The sequence below is a fragment of the Amborella trichopoda genome, chromosome 11 (genome assembly GCF_054954075.1).
Source record: "Amborella trichopoda isolate Santa Cruz 75 chromosome 11, AtrichopodaSantaCruz75HAP2 v2.0, whole genome shotgun sequence".
Taxonomy (NCBI): domain Eukaryota; kingdom Viridiplantae; phylum Streptophyta; class Magnoliopsida; order Amborellales; family Amborellaceae; genus Amborella; species Amborella trichopoda.
Window position 1 is genome coordinate 15,960,529 of NC_142346.1, and position 21,086 is coordinate 15,981,614.

Below are 21,086 nucleotides of genomic sequence, written 5' to 3' on the forward strand. Positions count from 1 at the left end.
GTCTGGGCCACCTTGGCCAGAAGATGAACCAAGGGTTATTCATGAGATCGAGCAAGCCATGGGGGTAGAATTCCCGGCTCCAAGGATCACCTATATGTTGGACTAATAGAAATTCTTACACATCCCCATTGCGCTCTTGAAAGCCGAAGTGGCGCGAAAACCGCCACGAAAATTTTTTCAAAATCCAGTTGCTATAAGTATAGAGGATAATCCTTAGACCATTGACCAGCTAAAAGTTTTACTTTTCCCCAACCTCTCAGGAGGCGAGCAGTTCGATGAAGAGAAACTTTCTTTCCCTCAAGGGCAGAATCCACTAGTACACTTAAGAACAAAAGTTCGCAATCTCAAGAGTCAATTGAAGGTCATGCGCATCGCTTCAAAACATATCAAGGAGTTCGTGCTGGAGACTAAAGGCTATGATGAGCTTGAGGTAAATGCACCACTAATGGAGGCCGAGGCCCTTCCTGACTGGACTATCTATAGCTACCAGGCTCACCAAATCATGAGGAATATGAACTATAAGCCCTTCGCCAATCAGACATTAAGAGGAGAAAACACAACGACTCCCCATTTCGAAGTCATTCAAGCCGCGACAACCCACCATGGGGCAAACAAGGCCTCAAGTATTAGCCTCTTGAGATAATAAAAGTGTCGAGAGGCAGTAAAAAACAAAAAAAAAATCACATGAGGTGCAGCAAAAGTAAAGAGAGAATGAAATTATGCAGAAAAGTATATCAAAAGAGAGAAGCGCCTTATTCATCCGTTAAAACTTTTACTAGTTCAAAAAAAAGGGAATGACACGTTCATAAATGATCAATCATCTTATTGATCTCTGTGCTGCGCGTCGCAGGAGAAGCCTCGGTTCCCTGAACATCCTCCTTCAGTTCCGTCACAGTCTGAGTCTCCTCTGTCATCGCCATAGTTTCCAACTCAATTGTGCCATTGCGCTCGGACAAATCTTAAACCAAATAGGCCTCCAAGGCCTTCTTCTGAATCATCTCTGTCTTTAGGCTTGCGAATTCCTGCCTCAATATTCGTAGCTCCTCTCAGATTTCAATCCTTCTCTTATAGCTTCCTTGCGCCTCCCTCTTGAGATCCTGCTGACGGTCAGTTATCATGGCCTTCTTCTCAATGCAGTCACGACGGTGCAAGATTGACTCCTCCAAGGAGGCTAGCCTACTAATTTCTCCCTCGTGATGTAGCGCTCCCAACCGCTAGTTTTCCAACTCGTTTAGAGTTGCATCAAAATGGGAAAGCACTTCTGGTGCCATCCCGACCACAGTAGTCGCAGCGAACTCCCCCAACATTGCTAAAGCTTCTCCCATCTCATTGAAAGGCAACTCCCTCAAGCCCTGAAGGCCTGCTCTAAGTATGTCTGCAATCATGCTAGAAACACCACTGCAAACAGGCCTAAATGGTGCTGTTGAGACTACCACTGCTGAGGAAACCTCGACCTCAAGGACCGGGTCGATGAAGTAATAGACATCAGAGCCACTAGCTCCTCTGAAACAAGGGTGAGGCTTAGAGCTTCTTACTCCTCTGACTCATAGGTAGCCCCAACCTCAACCTTCCTAGGTTCTTCATTACCAGTCTCGCTGTCTTGGCCCTCTCTTATGTGGACCTCTACTTGCTCTTCATCCTCTTGAACTGTCGCCTCAGCATCACCAAGTTCAGGAACTACCTGTTCTCTTCGGCCTTCACCAGCCAATTCATCTCTATCCATGGCTTCGTCCATACAGCCTTCACCTTCAACAGTTAGAACCTCAACCACAAAGAGCTCAACCCCCTCATCTTCACGACTTATGCCCATGGGGGCAGCTATCACTTGGTGCTTGGGCACGTCATCAACTTCGGGCTCTTCTCCTTCAGTCATTGCCCCTGCCTCAGTCGAGGCACTAAGTTCCTGAGCCACGGAGGCCACATCAACATCAGAGCCACTATCTGGAGCAGTTGCTTCGGGGATTTCATCCTGTTCAGTACCCATCCGAGCCACCTCTGACTAAAGAACTACCCTTGGACTCAAGGGCGCCTCCCCAAGATCTTGAGTCACCTCTCAATCAGAAGCAATGATAGTGGGCTCAAAGCAGCCGAAGTCGTCTGCCTCAGTTTTTGAAGAAAAAGAAAACAATTCAGGAGAAGCAGAAGGTGGTCCAGAGTGCGTAGAAGGTGATATTGGATTAGTTCCTAAAAGATCATGAGAGGAACGGCTAACTCCGGGGTCCGACATCATAGGAAGCTTGACACTCTTGTGCCTCCTAGTACACACCACTAACTGAAGGTGGTGCACGGGGTATCGCCCGCACTCGAGCGCTTTCTTTTCTTTCCCCCTACTGGAGTAGGAGCTGCCGCGTCAGATCCACCTCCCCGAGAAGTCCCTCCAGCCAATTTACTATAGGGACCACTCCCGATTAAGGTATTTATGTCTTGTGGGGGACGCATCTCATAACCAGGGACTTGTCTCCCTTCATCCCATTCGAAGATCGAGCTAAGATTATCAAAGACACTCCAGTCCTCGTCTTCATTGTAAGAAATTTTGGTGAGGCTTCATCAGCTGCTATCTCGCTTGGAAGCCCTAAAGCTCGCAAGATTGAAGGGATAATCCAAGACAAATATCGCATCAGGAGCAGGAGCATCTGCCAGTCTCCTTTGCCTGGTGTCCTGGCCCTAGTTACCATTCACCCCTTTCCAGGGGTGATCTTTATCCCAATATCCCTTACTGGTGATTCTCCACTAGTTCACATAGGCCTTGGTCGTCTGAACCCTCCTACCGAAGTGAGGTAGTACATATTTGCTGATTTCTGTCATCTCTAGATACATGGACCAAGCGGTCTATATGTGCTCTAGCAATCAGCACTCACGGAAAGATCAAAATTCTTCCGTTCCCCTTATTCTCCTTACTTCGATGCTTTTCAAAAAACAACGACAAGGGGCAGCCTTGATCAAGCCCATGCTGACGAGCAAAGCGATGAGGGAAATACCCCTCTAACCGGGCACTGTGCGGAGTCTGATAAGGTAAGACTTCCCCTCTGATGCTCAGGATGAACATGAGCTCTTATATCGGTGTTGGAGCACCATCCATCTCCTTCCCCAACTCATCAACGAAAGCACGGTCGGTGAAGCTCCCAATCGGATTGGGGACTCACCTCGTGTTCAAAGAATCATTCCCAAAGAGACCCTGAGCCTCCCTTGGGGTATGAAAGATAGCCCTCTGGTTCGCAATCCTCATCAAGAAGGGCCACAGTTTATTTCCTATGCAGTAATGCTTTACGTAGGCGTCAGGGAAATAGGCCCCTAGCCACCCGTACACATAATGCACAGGGAATGGACTTTTAAAATCCAAAAGAAAAGCTTATCCTCCTACAATGTCGTTCCCTCCCTCTTTGCCCTTGTAGGCCTTTCCATGGTAGATGGCCTCCAAGCCATGTTATATGTTGCACAGAACTGGCTGAGCAAGGGCATACTCACGCCCTCTGGACATGTTGCATGCCACGTATAGTACCCCTAGACGAATGTCATCCCCCCAGTCAGGAAGCACGAATTTCACAAGAATAAGGCTAGATAGGCAGCTAGGAAGACACAGTCATCCCCAGTCTCAAGTTGATATATGGGAGGCATCTCCTTTGCAACTGCCTTCCCTTTCCCCTTCGGAGTACCCTGACCAACCTCAGGATAATCCCCACAAAACAATTTCACCCATTCTATAAAGGTGACCCTGCCATTGTTAGATAGGCCGACAATCAACTGGTAAGCCTCAATGATCTTTTGCACACTGGCCGGCGGTTCTTCATCCCCTAAGTTAACACCATCAAAGATGATTGGGTTCGGGGCACGAACTCGTCGTACATAACCCCGATCATCCAGAGATCTCCAATAAAATGAAGGTCTAGTAAGGCGATTCCTGCTTCCCCATGCCTAAGAAGTTAGGTATTACTAACATGGCTCCATGTCTCTAGCAATATCGTTACTGTATTGCAGCAACGGTCATAGTAGCTACCCGAACACTAAACCGCTACTAATAGTGAAGCACGTTCAAGAGTGTTTCTGTACGACACCATTACTTTGTCAAAGAACCGTACCCCTTCAGGCATTAGTGCTCCCCCTCAATCTAGAGGCCTTTTGTTGACCTTGTTAGTAGTCCCTTTACCAGTACCATTCACTTCCCTAAGGTGGGAAAGTTCTCCCTGGAAGCTATTCTCCTATGCATGCAATGAAGAAGCGCCATACCTTCTTCAATACTGATGTTGCCATCATTTCCCTCATGTACTTCGAAACAAATGGGGTCAGTAATGAATGTGACGCTGAGGGGCCACTCTGGTTCTCATACTGGTTGAGTCAACCGAATGGGCTCACCTCTTGATAAAACCTCCCCTGTAAAATCACGAGCGTCGATTTTTACCTCCCTTGGAAGCCTCTTCACATCGGGAATTTGGTAAGAAGAACTAGCCATTATAAAAGGCTTGGTGGTTTACTCTCAAATGTTGCTAAGACACTGGATCAACGCCCGTTGAGTTTGCCAACACTTAGCGCCGGTTATGTTTCCCAATGCTTAGCATCAATTGCATGCTAACGACTAGCGTCGGTTGAGTGCCAACGACTAGCACTGGTTGAGCTGCCAACACCTAGTGCCGATTGTGTGCAAAACAACTAGCGCCAGTTGAGTCTATTAAACTCACCGACGGTTGAGATTGCCAATACCCAGCGGTGGTTGAGCTTTTCGAAGGCCAGCGCCGACTGAGATCGGATCTCTTGCACGTGTCACAAATCTTAGTCGTGACACCTCGAACTTAGCTGCATCGACTGACAATCGTCTCCACATCCCTCAACGCCGCCTCACACATAGGCGAATTCCAACTATCACCATGTCGCTCACCTCCTTATTCGTCCCATGATTTCCAAAGGTAACCGTACACCCTCCTCACGACAGTTTACCTCTCACAACCGTCCACTTTCCCACAATGGTTCACCTCCTGCAACCGTACACCTTCCATGACGGCCCACCTTCTGTGACCCTTCGTCTCCTACTGGAACTTCTCCTACATGGTTGGAAACCCACTGAAAAACTTTCGCCCCTACATTTTTGGCCTGGACGTCACCAGAACATCACCAAAACCTCTTGCAAACTACCCCTAAGTTCCCGAAAACCTCTGTAACACCACTAATAGTGTCGAAAAGTTACCACAATCTCTAAGAAACCTCTTAAAAATCCTCGAAAGACTCCTAAGATGGGTAAAAATGCTCACTGTTTCACTTCCCGCCTTTTCTAAAAAAAACCTGTTACAGACGAAACCTCTTCTGTTTCCCAAAAAACTCCTCGGAGAACTCTCCTTTCCCTCTCCTTTCCCTACAACTTCATCGAATTCTTAGCAAAGTCTGCTTGCCGAAGGTCTTCCCTGCCAAATCACCGGGAATCCCACTGTTTGCCAAAAAGTGTCCTTGCAAAACCATTGTTTGAGTCTTACTGCTTGCCGGAGCTTCAACCGAGCACCCTCTCCTCACTGTTAAGAACATTTTGCTCAAGTTTGTCTTTACCCTTGATGAAAAGTGAGGGAAAACAGGGATTTTACCCCCTAATATAGACAACACTACCCTCAAATGCCCCTCACAAACTGGGAATTACAATCGCATTCAAGGGAAGCCAAGAGACGATGAGCCGGGTCGACCTTTGACTTGAGGCCCGAGGTAACTCTCATCGATCCGTGCTTAGCGTCAGGTGTGTTTCCAAAAACAACCCTAGTGCCGATTGACTTAGCCCCGGTGTGTTTCCAAAAACAACCCTAGTATTGGTTGACTTAGCGTTGGGTGTGTTTCTAAAACAATCCTAGCGCCGATTCACTTAGTGCCAAGTGTATTTCCAAACGATCTTAGCGCCGACTGACTTAGTGCCGGTTATGTTTTAACGATACCACGGGTCGTTCACAACATCAACTGAGTTTTTAACAACTCAGCGCCAGTTACGTTATTGAGAACACAGCACCGGTTGAACACTCGCAAGAAACCACTTGCGCTACACCTGGTGCCGGCCGTATTTCATGCAGCCTATTGTCACCTACTCCAGGCTGAAGTCTTGTGTGTCCTACTACTATCCTTAGTGGGGTTGCACCAAAGCTATCACCTGTCAACCCCAGTGATGTTGCACCTAGGCTGTTGCACCCAAATTGTGGCCTATCATCTCTAAAGGAGTCAAGAGCTATCCCTCATCCCCATGGGAGTCACACCCATACTGCAGCCCATTATCCTCAGTGAAGTTAGGGTCACTCTCTTCAATTCTTGATGGGTGTACTTCACACCAAGCTATCTTATCCCTAGGGAGTACGCTTATCCCCCTAAGCCCTAGTGAAGCCCGCATCTGTTGGCCATCCTTTATCAGGTCATTTTTTCCATCTGAGCCCTCAGTTTGTGAATGGTCTTAACCATTTTATACCCAGGGAGTCGGATTGCCATCCACAGACCTATTCCCCATGAAGCTCCACCTACATGGAGACCAAAAGTTGATCTATGCTGCACGACCCTAAACTGCATGGCCACGATCCATACTGCACGACCCTAAACTGCACAACCACAGTCCGTGCTGCACAACCCTAAACTACACAGCCACGGTCCATACTTCATGACCCTAAACTGTACAGCCATGGTCCAAATTATATGACCTTAAAACTGTAGTGGAGGTCTAGTTGCATGACCTTAAATTGCATGATCCTAGTTGTATGACTTTAAACTGCATAATCACTATCCAGTTGTATGACCTTAAACCATAGTCTACGTCCTAGCCGCATGACGTTAAAGGACTCAACACCATGGTCTGAACTATATGACCTTAAACTAGGTCTAGTTGCACAACCTTAAACTGCAAGGTCTTAGTTGTATGACTTTAAACTGCATAACCATGGTCAAAACTATATGACCTTAAACTATAGTGGAGGTCTTTATACATAACCCTAAAATGCATGGTCCAAACTATATGAGCTTAAACTATAGCAGAGGTCTAGTCGCATGACCTTAAACTGCACAGTCCTAGTTGCATCACTTTAAAATGCATAACCACTGTCCAACTGTATGACCTTAAACCATAGTATACGTCCTGCCTGCATGGTGATAAACTGCTTCGTATAGGTCCTGGAGGTATGACCTTTAAAACATGCCCCCACATACACGCACACTTTTCATGAACTTTCACGCACGCCTTCCATAACCTACCTGTTAGTGTGCGCGTGCCACCTTCATACCTTCCCAGTGAGTTCATTCACTTCATCACCATTCCACATTCCCCAGTGTGTCACACCCGTGCTCACAAAATAGCAAACCATGCTGCCATCTATATTCGTTGTAAGTTAGTGGGTCACCATCGTCCACTCACATTTCATACATCATCCATCTCTCATTGGTATCCTAATGTCATTTCCTCAAAATGACTCAAACCACCACCATACTCACTCCATGGCCTCTACAGACTGCCATTCATCACCACTACGGTCCAGCTGTATGACCCTAAAACTATAGTACACGTCCTAGCCATATGACATTAAAAGGCTTCGCACAGGTCACGGAGGCATGACCTTAAACACGCCCCCACAAAAAAAAGAAAAAAAAAGAAAAAGAGAAATGAAATAATGGGCATGGTGTATACCTTAAACACGGGAATGCTATGAGTAAAAATGATGAACGGGCATGATCACGAAACCATGAGTAAAAGAGTTTCGTGAATAAAAAATGGGCATGGTGAAAACCTGAAAGGGCATCGTGAGTAAAAATGGAAGAAAAGGGTGGTCATAGTCGAAAGGTCATGGGTAAAAGAGCCCCAAAATAGAAAGAAGTTGGTGAAAACCATCTCTACGGCGCCGCTTCCCAAGTTCAAGCTCCATAAAGGAAGTTTGGACCAATAAACAGGTTGACGTAGCACTCGTCTGGACAGGCGGCTTCGGCCCTCACTCAAAAGAACAAAATCCCTCGTGTCACAATGCCAAGACTCCAAAAATATGAGCTTCAAGGAAAAGATTCTAACAGTCTGAGTCCAGTTGCAAAAGGACTCGAAAGACAGAAGACTCGTCAAGACGGCAAGACAAGTCTCATGAGGAAGAACATTATTCCCATGAGGTCACAAATACACTCTAGAAACACATACTACAAAGGCAAGAAACTAACAAACCCAAGGGGAAACATGCCATAGACATCAGCTCGTCTAGCCGACATGACCAGACCTTCAGGATCGGCTAATAGAACCTACCCCCAACTGGACTCTATAGATGAGATCCATAGGGGTACTCTGATCGTCAAAAGCAAACCTGGTGTAGCAGCAAACTGTGTCGACCAAAAGCAAACAAATGAACCCAGATCAAATGGGAACATTGCCCTTCCACGTGGCACTCAATTGCTAGACGGGCCTGATTTTGACTGATGAGGTCCGTACAAAATCCTCAACTTTAGAGTTACTAATAGTCTGCACGATGGTGAGGACTTCGACAAGATCCCACAAAAAATTGTCATCTCCCCCTAAAGTCTCCACGGACCCACCCGTGAACAATGCCTCCCTACATCTAAGCAGCCTAGTTACACCATTACGTGAACCTCCTCGGTGTTTACGTGGTCTTGTCGCTAGGAAGAAAACAAGTAAAAGCTGAAGGAAATTTTATGAATTATTGTCCTTCTCGCTTGTCTTGAAGCACAACATTTGGCGTGGCAAGCTGTTTGAACATATTTTTTAGCACCTTGATCCCTGATTATGAGTAAGTAGGAAGTAGGTCAATAAAGCCTACAAAACAGTGAAAATTCTCGACTGTCTCAGTAGGGCCCCAGAATTGGTGAAAATTCTAGACTGCCCCTTTTGAAAATGCTTATCAAATTGACTTTTAACTTAGTCATTTTCAAAAACAAAACCCTTTTAGAAAGGACTTCTCCATCACTACAAGAGGCTAAACTATTAGTCAATCTGGCCTCGTTCTCGAAGCCAACTTCCTATACCTGTTATAAAGGCTTAAAACTAGTCAGGCACTCCATGGTTGTAGGAGTATAACTATCAACTACCACATATCAGAGATGGGTGAACCTCACCAATAACGAAATTGGCTAGTCTGGAAGCATTTTTCTGTCGACCGAATTCCTTGCGACAAAATGAGGCAAACTTGTCCTTGTGTGTGTGTGCGATGACCAAATAGCCAGGAATTCGAAACAAAACCCCTACAACTTGGGGGCTGAGATTGTAAAGAAAAAAAAAAATCAGTCTAAAAAGTGTGTACAAATAACATGTTCCCCCCTACTTTGATGAATAAATCACACACGGAAAAAGAAAAGGAAGGATACTGAGCAAGAGAAAGAAGCCTGGGTAGAACGAAAAGCGAAGCAATATATACATATGAACTTCCGGTGTAGTCCCTGCACAAAAAAAAAAAAGATACGAAGGTCACTTCTTTGATATTGAATCCTCCTCGACCCCTGCTGTGCGACTGCTCGCCTCTCCCTTCAATCTCGGTCGAACCTGCCTCAGACCCTTTGTCATTTAAGTAGACGCCCGAGACTATGACTGACTCCGAGTAGAAGATGGTAATGGCACCCTCACATAAGGATTCACATCTGCTAAAGAAGGGTTGTCACTTACAGCCAATATGAGTCTTGACAGTCTTCCACACCTGCCCATAAGACCCTTCACGTCCTCCTTAAGCTTGTGACATTCATCTATGGCTGAATTCTGTCGAAACAACATGAAATGAGAGAGGTTGTGATATACATACATATATATATATATATATATATATATATATATATATATATAAGAAAAAAAAAAAAGAGATATAATAGCAAAGCATACCCTCTCTGATCGGTAGCAGTCTACACGTCTCTCTAAATCTCTGATGCAGTCGAGAGATGGTCCAGGAAGGGTAGGAACAACAAAAGAGGAGGATGATACTGATTGTACTCTTTCCAACTCAGCTCGAACCCTCTCCAGTTTGTCTCTCATGAAGTCATGCCCCACCACCATTCTGTCAAAATTATGGTGCAGATGCTCGAAATCTTCTGCTATCGAATCCCGCGCCTTTATCGCTGAATCACGCTTAGCACGAAGGGAAGCAACTGCATCAACAGACGATCGGCCCTCATCAAGATAAGCAGTCCTCACCTCCTGCATCACCCCCTCACCACGTTCGGTCAAAGTGGCTATATCTCTCAAAAGAGCCCTATATCTATCTTCATATTGAGACAGAGAGATACCCTCCTCTTCCACCTCGCCAATAACTCGGGCAGCCTTACTATTCCATTCCTCTATCCAAGGAGCCATCTCTCTCAGATAAGCATCCTAATCAACGGTGCTGACCATAATGGGAGTCAAGGGCGAGGTAATCTCACAGGACGTTTGAGGAAGGCCAAGCTGACGATGGACTCGATCAGGGAAAGTGGGCATCACCAGAAACATGAAAATCAGGTGAGCCATCGTCCTGAAAGCTTGAGAAGAAGATGCGTAAACAGCAGGGACGTGCTCAACTCTCATGGGAGTCCAGTTGATCTGGAAATCAAAAAAGGATATGTCAAAGTCAAATAAAAAAGGAGAAAGGGGGTAAGAAGAAGAAGAAGAAAACGAAGAAAGAACAGATAAAGCACATAACCAACCTCCTCTACTCTCTGAGTGTCCAAGAACAACGAGTAATACAATCGCGAAGGGATCCTCTCAGAATCCCACACTCCATATGACCAGCAATGAATCATCGGGAATGATTGCGCCAGTAGACCGAGAAGAGGGCGAGGACTGGTGATGTGCTCCCACGCCTAGACCTGGAGGAATATCGAACAACCCCCCAAATAGCGGGCTCCTCTGGCCACACTGCAAAGGTAATGATGTAGCCAGCCCACGATCACTGGACCCCACGCCACTCGCTCCATGTAGTCTAGCCGCCTGGTCACCCAAACCACTGACAAATGGGCTTGACCCTTGAATCGATCCACAAATAGAAACTCCCTGAATAAGTATGCAAGGAAGGCCCACAAGGAATACATCTCACTATCTGAAAGAGGACCATGATCAATAGTCAGATCCATCTCCTCCCGGAACACCTCCGGCCCGTCCTCGATCATAGCCAGCTCATGCGCATCCCGAATCCTCTCTCTCTCCTGCTCTCACCACTCATCATCAGTAAGCGACACCTGACGAGGCACCGTATCCTCATAATAAAATGTGCTCGCATCACCAAGATCGGGAGTATCACACACAACTCCCTCTGCATCCCTTGATGATCGAGCAACACATTTGGACGAAGGGTGACTAGACTCACCCTGCACTGACTCACTCACCCCAACACCATCCTCTTCCACAGGGGCCTTCCCCTTATGAGACGGTCTCCTACCTACAGAAACTGAAACCTGGGGAGCACGACCACCCATCCTCCTTTCTACACGGTGGGGTACTCCGGTAAATTCCCACCTTATTTTCTGAAGGTGGATCTCTGAATCATGCCTTCCCCTGATCTTTTCAAAAGGAATACCTAGTAATTCCTTACAGTCAGAGGCATAAATAGTAGACATCCCTGAGGGAATACTCAAGAAAGGCTCGCCCACACTCTGAACCCCAAGAATCTGGGTAACTTCCTCAGGGGCAGGGGTAAGCTCGCCACATCGCAGTGGAATAGAACAGGTCTCCGGTCTATATCAGAGACATAGCTCCATAACAAAAGCACGATCTAAGCTAAAAGGCCTGATCCAGCAGACCTCTCATAAACCAATCCGGGCAAGAGCATGCCTCTTCCTTGGACTCAACAACGTCGCCCATTTGTGAATAGAAAATTGACGAGATCTACAGTCAAAGAAGAATATTTATATAGATATATGTATAAATAAGGGGGAGGAGTCACCCAAGCTCGAGCCATCAAGTTCTCATGCTTCATAGAAGAAAAAAAAAAAAAACATCACCTCACAACACGGGGATTTGCATACAAGGGTGTTTTGGCCATTTTACACTCAAAGGGGGAGTATGGTCATTCTACTATCCCTTGATTATGGGGGCAGAAACAATCATTCAAAATTACCCCCAAAAGGTAGAGTTCACACTCAAGGGTATTTTAGTCATTTTGAACTCAACGGTATTTTGGTCATTTTACACCCAAAGGGGCAGTATTGTCATTCTACCATCCTTAGATTATGGGGGCAGAAACAATCATTCAAAATTATCCCCAAAAGGTAGAGTTCACACTCAAGGGTATTTTGGTCATTTTGTTCTCGGAGATATTTTGGTCATTTTCCACCCAAATGGGCAGTATGTTCATTCTACTATCCCTAGATTACAGGGGCAAAAACAATCATTCCAAATTACCCCAAAAGGTAGAGTTCACACTCAAGCGTATTTTGGTCATTTTGCACTCAGTGGTATTTTAGTCATTTTACACCCAAAGGGGAAATATGGTCATTCTATTATCCCTACATTATAGGGGCAAAAACAATCATTCAAAATTACCCTAAAAGGTAGTTACATCAAGGGTATTTTTGTCTTTTTACACCCAAAGGGGCAGTATGGTTGTCCTACCATCCCTAGACTATGGGGGTAGAGACAGTCATTCAAAATCACCCCCGAAAAGCGGAGTTCACATTCAAGGATATTTCAATCATTTTACAAAAGGGTGTTTTCGGTAATTTTTTCACCTGTAGGGCAGTGCACCATCCTTAAATCATAGAGGCAGAAACAATTACCCAAAGTTACCCCGAAAAGTAGAGTTTGCACTCACGGGTATTTTGGTCATTCTCAATCCTAGCCTATTCTAGACTTTTCCACATCCTTGGCTAACCATCCTCACCAAGGCTATCTTAAACCATCTCAACTTAGCTCCCAATGATTTAGGCTTGTAGCCGAACAGTTCACGAGCATGCCAGAAGCATTTTCGAATGAAGATTCTGGGCATGTCTATGCATCGTTTTTGAAAAAAATCAGATCACGACAAAAGTATTCCATAAAATCATTGCAAGTCATCTTTTATTTTGGAAATTGGAAAACAAGATCATTGTTTTTTAGGCCTTCCCAAGTCGAAGCAGGCGATGTTCAATCCTCAAAAAAAAAAAAAAAGCAACCAAGCCAACATTCATGTGAGCATTTCATCAAACATTTCAAAAGCTGGAGGCTTACCTTCTCTTGCCCCTTAGTTCTCTAGATATGACCGGATCCGAGTGTCCACTGATGTTCCTCGCCGTCCATCCTCGATGATCAGTCCGTTTTTTGTTTCAAGTGGAATTTTCGAGGAAAACCCAAGAGGATAGGGTTGGAAAGTTTGAAATAAAAAAAAAACAGAGGGGGGTGAGACCCCAAAACAAGTGAAGGCAAAATGGGGGAGAGCCACCCCTTTTATTTTAAAATCCACCTGGGCTTAGCGGCACGCCTCTTGCCACCCGGGCGACATGATCCATGTCGCCTAACCTGGGCCGGGCAGCACAGTTCGTGCCTCCAACATTTTGTTGTTTTTTTTTAAAAAACAAAATATATTCATATGGGAGGCACGTCTCATGCCGCCTAGGCGACACGATTCGTGTCACCCACCTCAGTTATAAAAAAAACCAAAAAAAAAAATAAAAAAAAATTCATATGGGCGGCACTTCTCGTGCGGCACGGGCAATACGATCCGTATCGCCCACCTAAATTATAAAAAATAATAATAATAAATAAATTTTTTTTGCCTACCTCAGTTATACAAATAAAATAAAAAATAAAAATTTGGGTGGGAGGCACCTCCCGTGCCTCCCTGGCGACACACCCCTTGTCACCCAAATTGGCTGCAAATTTTTTCCCAGTCTGATCTTAGGACATTTTAATAATAAAAAATCACTTTTTTTATAAAATGACTTTTTTAAATAAACTGTTTTCAAATGATTTTGAAGCACGTTGGTTTCAGACATTCTGTCAGATGCTCCATGGTGACATGAGCCTAAACTGCCAACCAATTTTAAAAAATATCAATTTCAAAAATAAAATAAAATAAATGAAAATAATAAAGACAACGGTCCTCGGTGGCATGAGCCTAAACTGCCAACCAATTTTTCAGAAAATTCAAAAAACAAAATTCAAAAAAATAAAAACGCTCCTCAGTGGCATGAGCCTAAACTGCCAATCAATTTTCCAGAAAATTTCAAAAAAATTTAAAAAATGAAAACGATCGCGGTGGCATGAGCCTAAACTACCAACCAAGTTTTAAAATTTTCAAAAAATAAAAAATAAAATTAAAAAGAAAGAACAATCCTCGGTGACGTGAGCCTAAACTGCCAACCAAAGTCCGATCCAGGGCACAACCAGCCTATTTCAATGGAAAATCGTCAAACTCGTGCGACGTTAAATAGCCGAGACAGGAAAAATATCAAACTCGTGCGACGTTAAAGAGCCAAGACAAAAAAAATGTCAAACTCATGCGACGTTAAAGAGTCGAGATATGTAATGTCTAGCCCCATATGACGTAAAATGTTGGATGTGTTTAGGGCACAACCATCCTGTTCATTATGTTCAGGCAACAACCACTTTATTCAATGTGTTCAGGGCACACCACCCTGGTCAAAAGTCTAGCCCCGTATGACGCTAAAGGTCGGGTATATCCAGGTCAACGTCAAACTCGTACGACATAAAAGAGCTGAGATAGGTAACGTCTAACCGCGTATGTCGTAAAATATCGGATGTGTTCAGGGAACAACCACGTTGTTTAATGTGTTCAAGGCACAACCACCTTGTTCAAACTTCGATTCTTGTATGACGTAAAAGGGTCGGGTGTATCGTCCATCGCTGCATGATGTTAAACTGCTTAAAGGGCTATATGGTTGCAGGAGTTAAAACTGCTAACCAAAATTTGTTTTTCGAAATATCTTTCTCTTTCAAATCCCTTCATACATTCAAAAATTTATAATAAGACTTGTAAAAACAAAAGAGCTTGGACACCCGTATATAATGAACACCGCGTTGCTGCCTCGCCTCTCTATTCAGAATTGCTTAAACAAATCTCATCCTATAGAAAGCCTTTTCCTATAGACAGCCTTAGGAAACCCCTAAGGAAATCAATGAAATTGCCAGGGTTAAAAAATTTCAAACTGAGAAAACCCTTGAGGTCAAGTGGCATGGCTGTAAAATCCACCTCGAGTTTCAAGCTTGTGTAGCTCACCGACACCTCATGTCGAAAGCCTTAGGATAAAATTTCCCTAGGTGGGTGAGCATGGGAGTGCAATGACTTGGAGGGATAGTTGGTGTGCCATCTGCCTACGTGACGTCGGGATGACATTCATCTTTGATATTCTTCTGCCCCTTGAAGGACAGAGAGAGTCAGAGAGTCTACTGTTGCTACTCATCTGTCCCTCGAAGGACAGGGAGTGCGCGTTCGCTTGCCCCTCGAAGGACAAGGAACGCTAGAGTGTCTACTTCTTTGCCACTCACCAGTCCCTTGAATGACAGGGAGTGCCAAAGAGGGGCATCAGTAAACACCCCATTTTAAATCTGCCAAATTCTGTGGTTTTCTAAACCCTTAGGACCACACTTATTCTAGTAAACCCAAATCCATAGTTTACATAGCCTACCTTGTGATCCGGAACCAGTTTGCCTGCCCAGAACTCTGAATAAGCCCTGTTTTGACAGATTTATGTAAATACCCCATTTTACCAAAAAAATCATTAAAATAGTAAAACAAAATCCGTTTTGACCCAAATTTTCTCTGAGAGCTTCACAAGAGGCTGTGGAACACACCTGAAAAGAAAAAAATTAATTTCGACAAGTTTTGGTTTGGGTGACACGAGGCATGCCATCGAGGAGACATGACCCGTGCTCCCCAAGCAACACGACCCGTGCCGCCCAGGCGACATGCCTCGTGCCGCCCAGATCCAAGACCTCTAAAACACATTTTTTACTGAGTTTGTTGGTTGGTTATCGGAAGATATTCTCCCTAAAAAAATTTCCCCCCTTTTAGCATCTTTTAGAGACCATTTAGGGGCCACGAAAGAAGAAACTGAGGTGGGGGACGTGAGAAAAAGAAAAAAATCTAAAGATAGAAACCCTAGGAGAAAGAGAGAGAGAGAACCAGGGAGAGATAGAGATCTGAGAGAAAAACTCAGAGAGAAAACTCTATCTAACCTAAGCCTAAGAACCCTAGTTCTAAACTATTTTCCAGGGCGCAACTACCTCCAGAGACTTGCTTATCGACATCTGGACCAGAAGGGCAAAAGGAACCGGTTCTAATACGTGCGAGCCCTCGAAGGCTCAGGAAGCCCGGGCCATCTGGCCCGATCTGGTATTCTCTTCACCTTCATTCCTAGTTTCTTTCATTGTATTTATTTTATGTTGATCTAGCTTTGATTTGTTTGGATTGAAAATCATGTTTTGAAATCTTGGATCATGTTGGCTCCGCCACAGTTCTGAGAGCAGATCTAGCCTCAGATCTGAATTTGATTTGTCGCACCTTCTCTACTATTTCATTTTCATCAGTTTAAAGTGTCAGTTCTGAGTGATCTTCATTTCAAGATCTCTCTGATTTTTCACGGTAAATAAAAGACTATACGCATTTCTCGATGTTCTTCGATGATTTATTCACTGAATATTGACGAGCAAGTTGTCGTGAGCATTTGACGACGAACGTGGCTTGATTTAGTGCCCGAATGACCATTTTCCATTTTTGATCTTTTGACCGAAATTTAGTTTCCAGTGGCCGGAAAGTGCAGCAACTTTGTACTCGTCTCACGTCAAATTTGACCACCGATCATGTGCGAGGTTCGGCTCTGATAAAGCCTCAAACCTTGAGCTTGTAATGGGTCTGATTTCGGATCGATTTGACATGCGAGAGTCATGATGTGGCCGCTCGATCGAGGTGTGCTCTTTCTGGAAAACCTGCAACCTTGCCTTGAATTGCAATCTTTCCTCTTGTTTTTCTCGCTGCTTGGGCCATGACATGGTCGTGCCACAGATCAAAATGCTCGGGCCTGCGAGACGAAGATGCTCGTAAATTTTGAGCTTGATCCGACTTGGGATGAGAGAGATACGGTCTTTCAAAGTTGAGCCCAAAACCCATGAACATAGTTTCTATTAATGGAAACTGGTTTACCTAGGGTGCACGGTAATAGCGTGTGACCTACCTATTTCAGGTAATTTGGCCATAACTTGGTCCAAAAACGTCTAATCAAGCCGAAACTTGGTTCCTAGGGGTTTTTTGGATGTTTTGGATCCAATGGCGGTGATCCCATGGTAATTTGACTCTTTGACAGTAGGGCTGTCGTTATAAGGCCCATTTCATGTGATAGAAGTTGGATTTCCCAAAACTATTTATGCATCTACACTGTCTTAAACTCGTTGGATTGAGACTAAACTTAGCAGGTACTCTTAGGGGACCTTTATCAACATTATTGATTGTTCTTGAGCAATTCTGAGACTATTGAAAATTTCACTTCTGGATCAGGGCTTATTATCCTCCAGCTTTCATAGTCCACCGGCACTTTGGTACCTGAAGACCTAGGTTGCAAATTGCTTTTCTCTTTATTCGAAATGGGAATACAAGTGTTTAAAAAATACCATTAAACAACTTGCCTTGCTGAATATTATCATTCGAGAGAAGAGAGAAGGGTAACATTCAGAATAAAACTGGTCCTTCGACCTTAAAAAAAAGAAACTTCTTGGTCACCGGATCAACACATTCGCTGAAGGGCTAGCTGTGTGAAGCTGCTTCCCGAAGGGGTGACTAAGTTGCTCAGACATAGAGGCTTTTGTGGGAGGGGGAAGCGATTTTGAGGTATGATTTTAAAGTCTACACCCTGTTGGACATCTTGGTGGCATTGGTAGCAGCCACACCAGGTTTTAAGGATGCCTGGTATGACAATTTCTTGCCAGAGAGGGATGATTTTAAAGTTTACACCTTATTGGACATCTTTGCAGTGTTGTTGGCAGCCACACCAGGTTTGTATGGTTCTTAGTATGATAGTTTCTTGCCTGTGAGGAATGATTTTAAAGTCTACATCCTATTGGAAATCTTGGTGGCGTTATTTGCTGCTACACCAGATTTTCTTTGACAAGCATGGTGGTACCTTTGAGGTCCCGTCCTGTCGAGTCTAGTCGAGGGATTTTTGTTGACCTGCCCAAATGTTTGGTCCGGTCAGGGAGGGGTTTTGTCGAGGCAGCCTTGAAAGGGCTCTACCCTGTTTGCTGTAGGCAGGTATTGACCTGGTTTGACAATTCATTGCCTGTCGTGGATGTTGAGGGATGAATTTAATGTCTACACCCTGTTGGATGTATGAATGGCGTTGTTTGCAGCCTCGCCAAGTTTGCTAGGCTTGGATTGACAGTTTCTTGCCTTGTGAGTGATCTTGTTTTTGGGTATTGATAACAGGGTATTCTGCTACAGAGGATTTTTCTTGAAATGCTGGCTGAAGCTGCCTGTGAAGATGAATGTTGCATCAACCTTCTTTTATTAGTCCTCGCACCCTTTGTGGGTTTTCACTTGGACTGGGAGAAGTGGTGCGGAAAAGATGGTTTTCACCAACCTCCTTTTTATTAGGCTCTTTTGCCCATGACCTGACGCCCATGTCTCCCTTCTTTCCATTTTTACTTACACTGCCATTTCGGGTTTTTACTCTGCCCAGTTTTTATTTTTACGAAGCGCTCTTACTCATGGTTTTGTGACCATGTCCGTCCGTCATTTTTACTCATGGCTTTCCCTTTTCAGGTTTAGTCCATGCCCTTGTTTTTTGTCGGGGCGTGTTTAAGGTCATGCCTCTGGGACTTTGGCAAAGCAGTTTAATGTCATGCGGTTAGGATGTGTGCTATAGTTTAAGGTCATGCAACTGGACCATTGTGTAAAGCAATTTAACGTCATGCGGCCAAGATGTGCACCATAGTTTATGGTCATACAGCTGGATCACTGTGCAAAGCAATTTATTGTCATGTGGCCAAGACATGCACTATAGTTTTAGGGTCATACAGTTGGACCACTGTGCAAAGCAGTTTATTGTCATGCGGCCAAGACATGTGCTACAATTTAGGGTCATGCAAGTGGACCGTTGTGCGAAGCAGTTTAACGTCATGCGGCAACGACGTGTGATGCAGTTTAGGGTCATGCAACTGGACCGTTATGCTAAGTAGTTTAACGTCATGCGGCCAGGACGTGCAGTATAGTTTAGGGTCATACAGCTGGACCGTTGTGCAAAGCAGTTTAGCATCATGTGGCCAGGATGTGCACTATAGTTTAGGGTCATACAAATGGACCGTGGCGCAAAGTAGTTTAGCATCATGCGACCAGGACGTGAACTATAGTTTAAGGTCATATAGCTGGACCGTGTATGAGTCACCATGTACGTGGGTCTCCAATGAGGGGTGGACTTACTAGGAGATGTGAAGTGGATGAGGCTCCATGGGGTATGGGCCTGTGGATGGTGGTCTGAATCACTGGGGATGAAATGACCGAGACCATTTATGAGCAGTGGGTTTAGATGGTGATGGTGGCCCAATGAGGGATGGTAGGTGGAAATGGACTCACTTAGGAATTAAGAACAAAGGGTGGTCCTCTGCTGGTGATGGAAAGGTAATGAGGGCCAAGCCAGCTGGTGGGTACACGGACAGACCAATTAAGGTAGGTGTGCTTGAAAGTGCATGCAAAAGGCATGGGTGCAGCCACAAAAGGTTATGCACGGCAGCACAAAAGTTGCATGCTTGGCAGTAAGAAGCGCAGTCGGCAGAAAGCTGCGCTTTATGATGAACATCGTGTGGCATCAAAGCACGCACGGCAGTGAAAAACATGAGGCGGTGAAGAGTTCGGGGCATCAAAGTGTGCATGGCAGTGAGAAGAGCACGGTGATGAAAAGTGTGCAGCATCAAAACACGCACAATAGTGAGAAGCACGTGGTGGTAAAAAGTGTGCGGCATCTAAATGCGCACAACAGTGAGAAGTGCACGGTGGTGTAAAACGTGCACGACAGTGAGAAGCGCGCAGCAATGTGTCTCAGTTTGGCTTCGATCTCAGATCAAGCCCGACTCGGTCCGGCCCATCACCTTTTGAACTTCTAGACCCCAAGGTCATTTCTTATTTGTGAGGGGCACTCTTTGGAAACCCGAGTTTAAAAGTTGGCCTAAACCTCTTTGTTAGAAGATATTTTCCATCAATATGGGGCCCCCGCTCAATAAAGGCCTATCAAATAGGGGAGGTTCTAACAGTCTCAGAATAGCCCCAGAACATGTCAAGATCTTCATGAAGCCTCTCAAAATCGTCCTACCAATTTTTGTTGCATTCTAATATGTCTAAGGCAGGGAAGACTGAGGAACAGTTTCGGCAGAATCGGCCTCCAACACACTAAACGGACTCTATAACTAGAGCTACATTTTTTATTACTCAAATTGCTGTGAGACCACCACCATTAGATCTGACACAATTGAAAACCCCCAAGGGTCAAATTTTAGCTTGAATGGATACTCTAGGAAGAAGTTATAGAAAAAAGAGGGAAACAGGAGTAGCCGCACGCTATTCCCATGTGGCCACCCTGCAACTCCGCACCATTAAAGGGACAGTCACAAACAATGAATTTAAATACTCATATCTCAACCGTCCCTAGGCAGATCGCACTCAAATTTGGTGAGCATGTTTGTTGCATCAAGACGAGCAATTCAATATGTGGCACGCTTAGTGACGACACCCGAGCATGAAGAAAAACTAGAAAGAAGTTGCTGATATGTGAAAAAAGTGCAGGAAATTCAGCAGCGTCGTGCCTCGCTCGAGAGGCTAAATCACGTCGATTGTAAGCCCGATCGATGCGAGACCAATTCCATTACGGATATAAGCTCTCGAGGTATTATTGACCCGAACCCCATACATGTCAAACGGTCGGATTCTGAACACAAACACGACGAAGCAAACACAAATCTTGTCGCCAAAATTTCAGATTCCCGCCAAAATTCCAAAGTTTCAAAATCTTCGTTCGGGCACGAAATCGAGCTGCGTTATCGTAACAGCATGCTCAGTGTAATTCAGCGAAGAAATCACCAAAAAACATGAAGGAACAAGTACACTATCGATCGGAAGTTTTAAGATCCATTCAAATTTCAAGTCACATAATCGTGCACTAAAAACACGATCCATGGCTTAAAGTTGGTATCAAATTGATCATCATGCCAAGCCCTATATGAA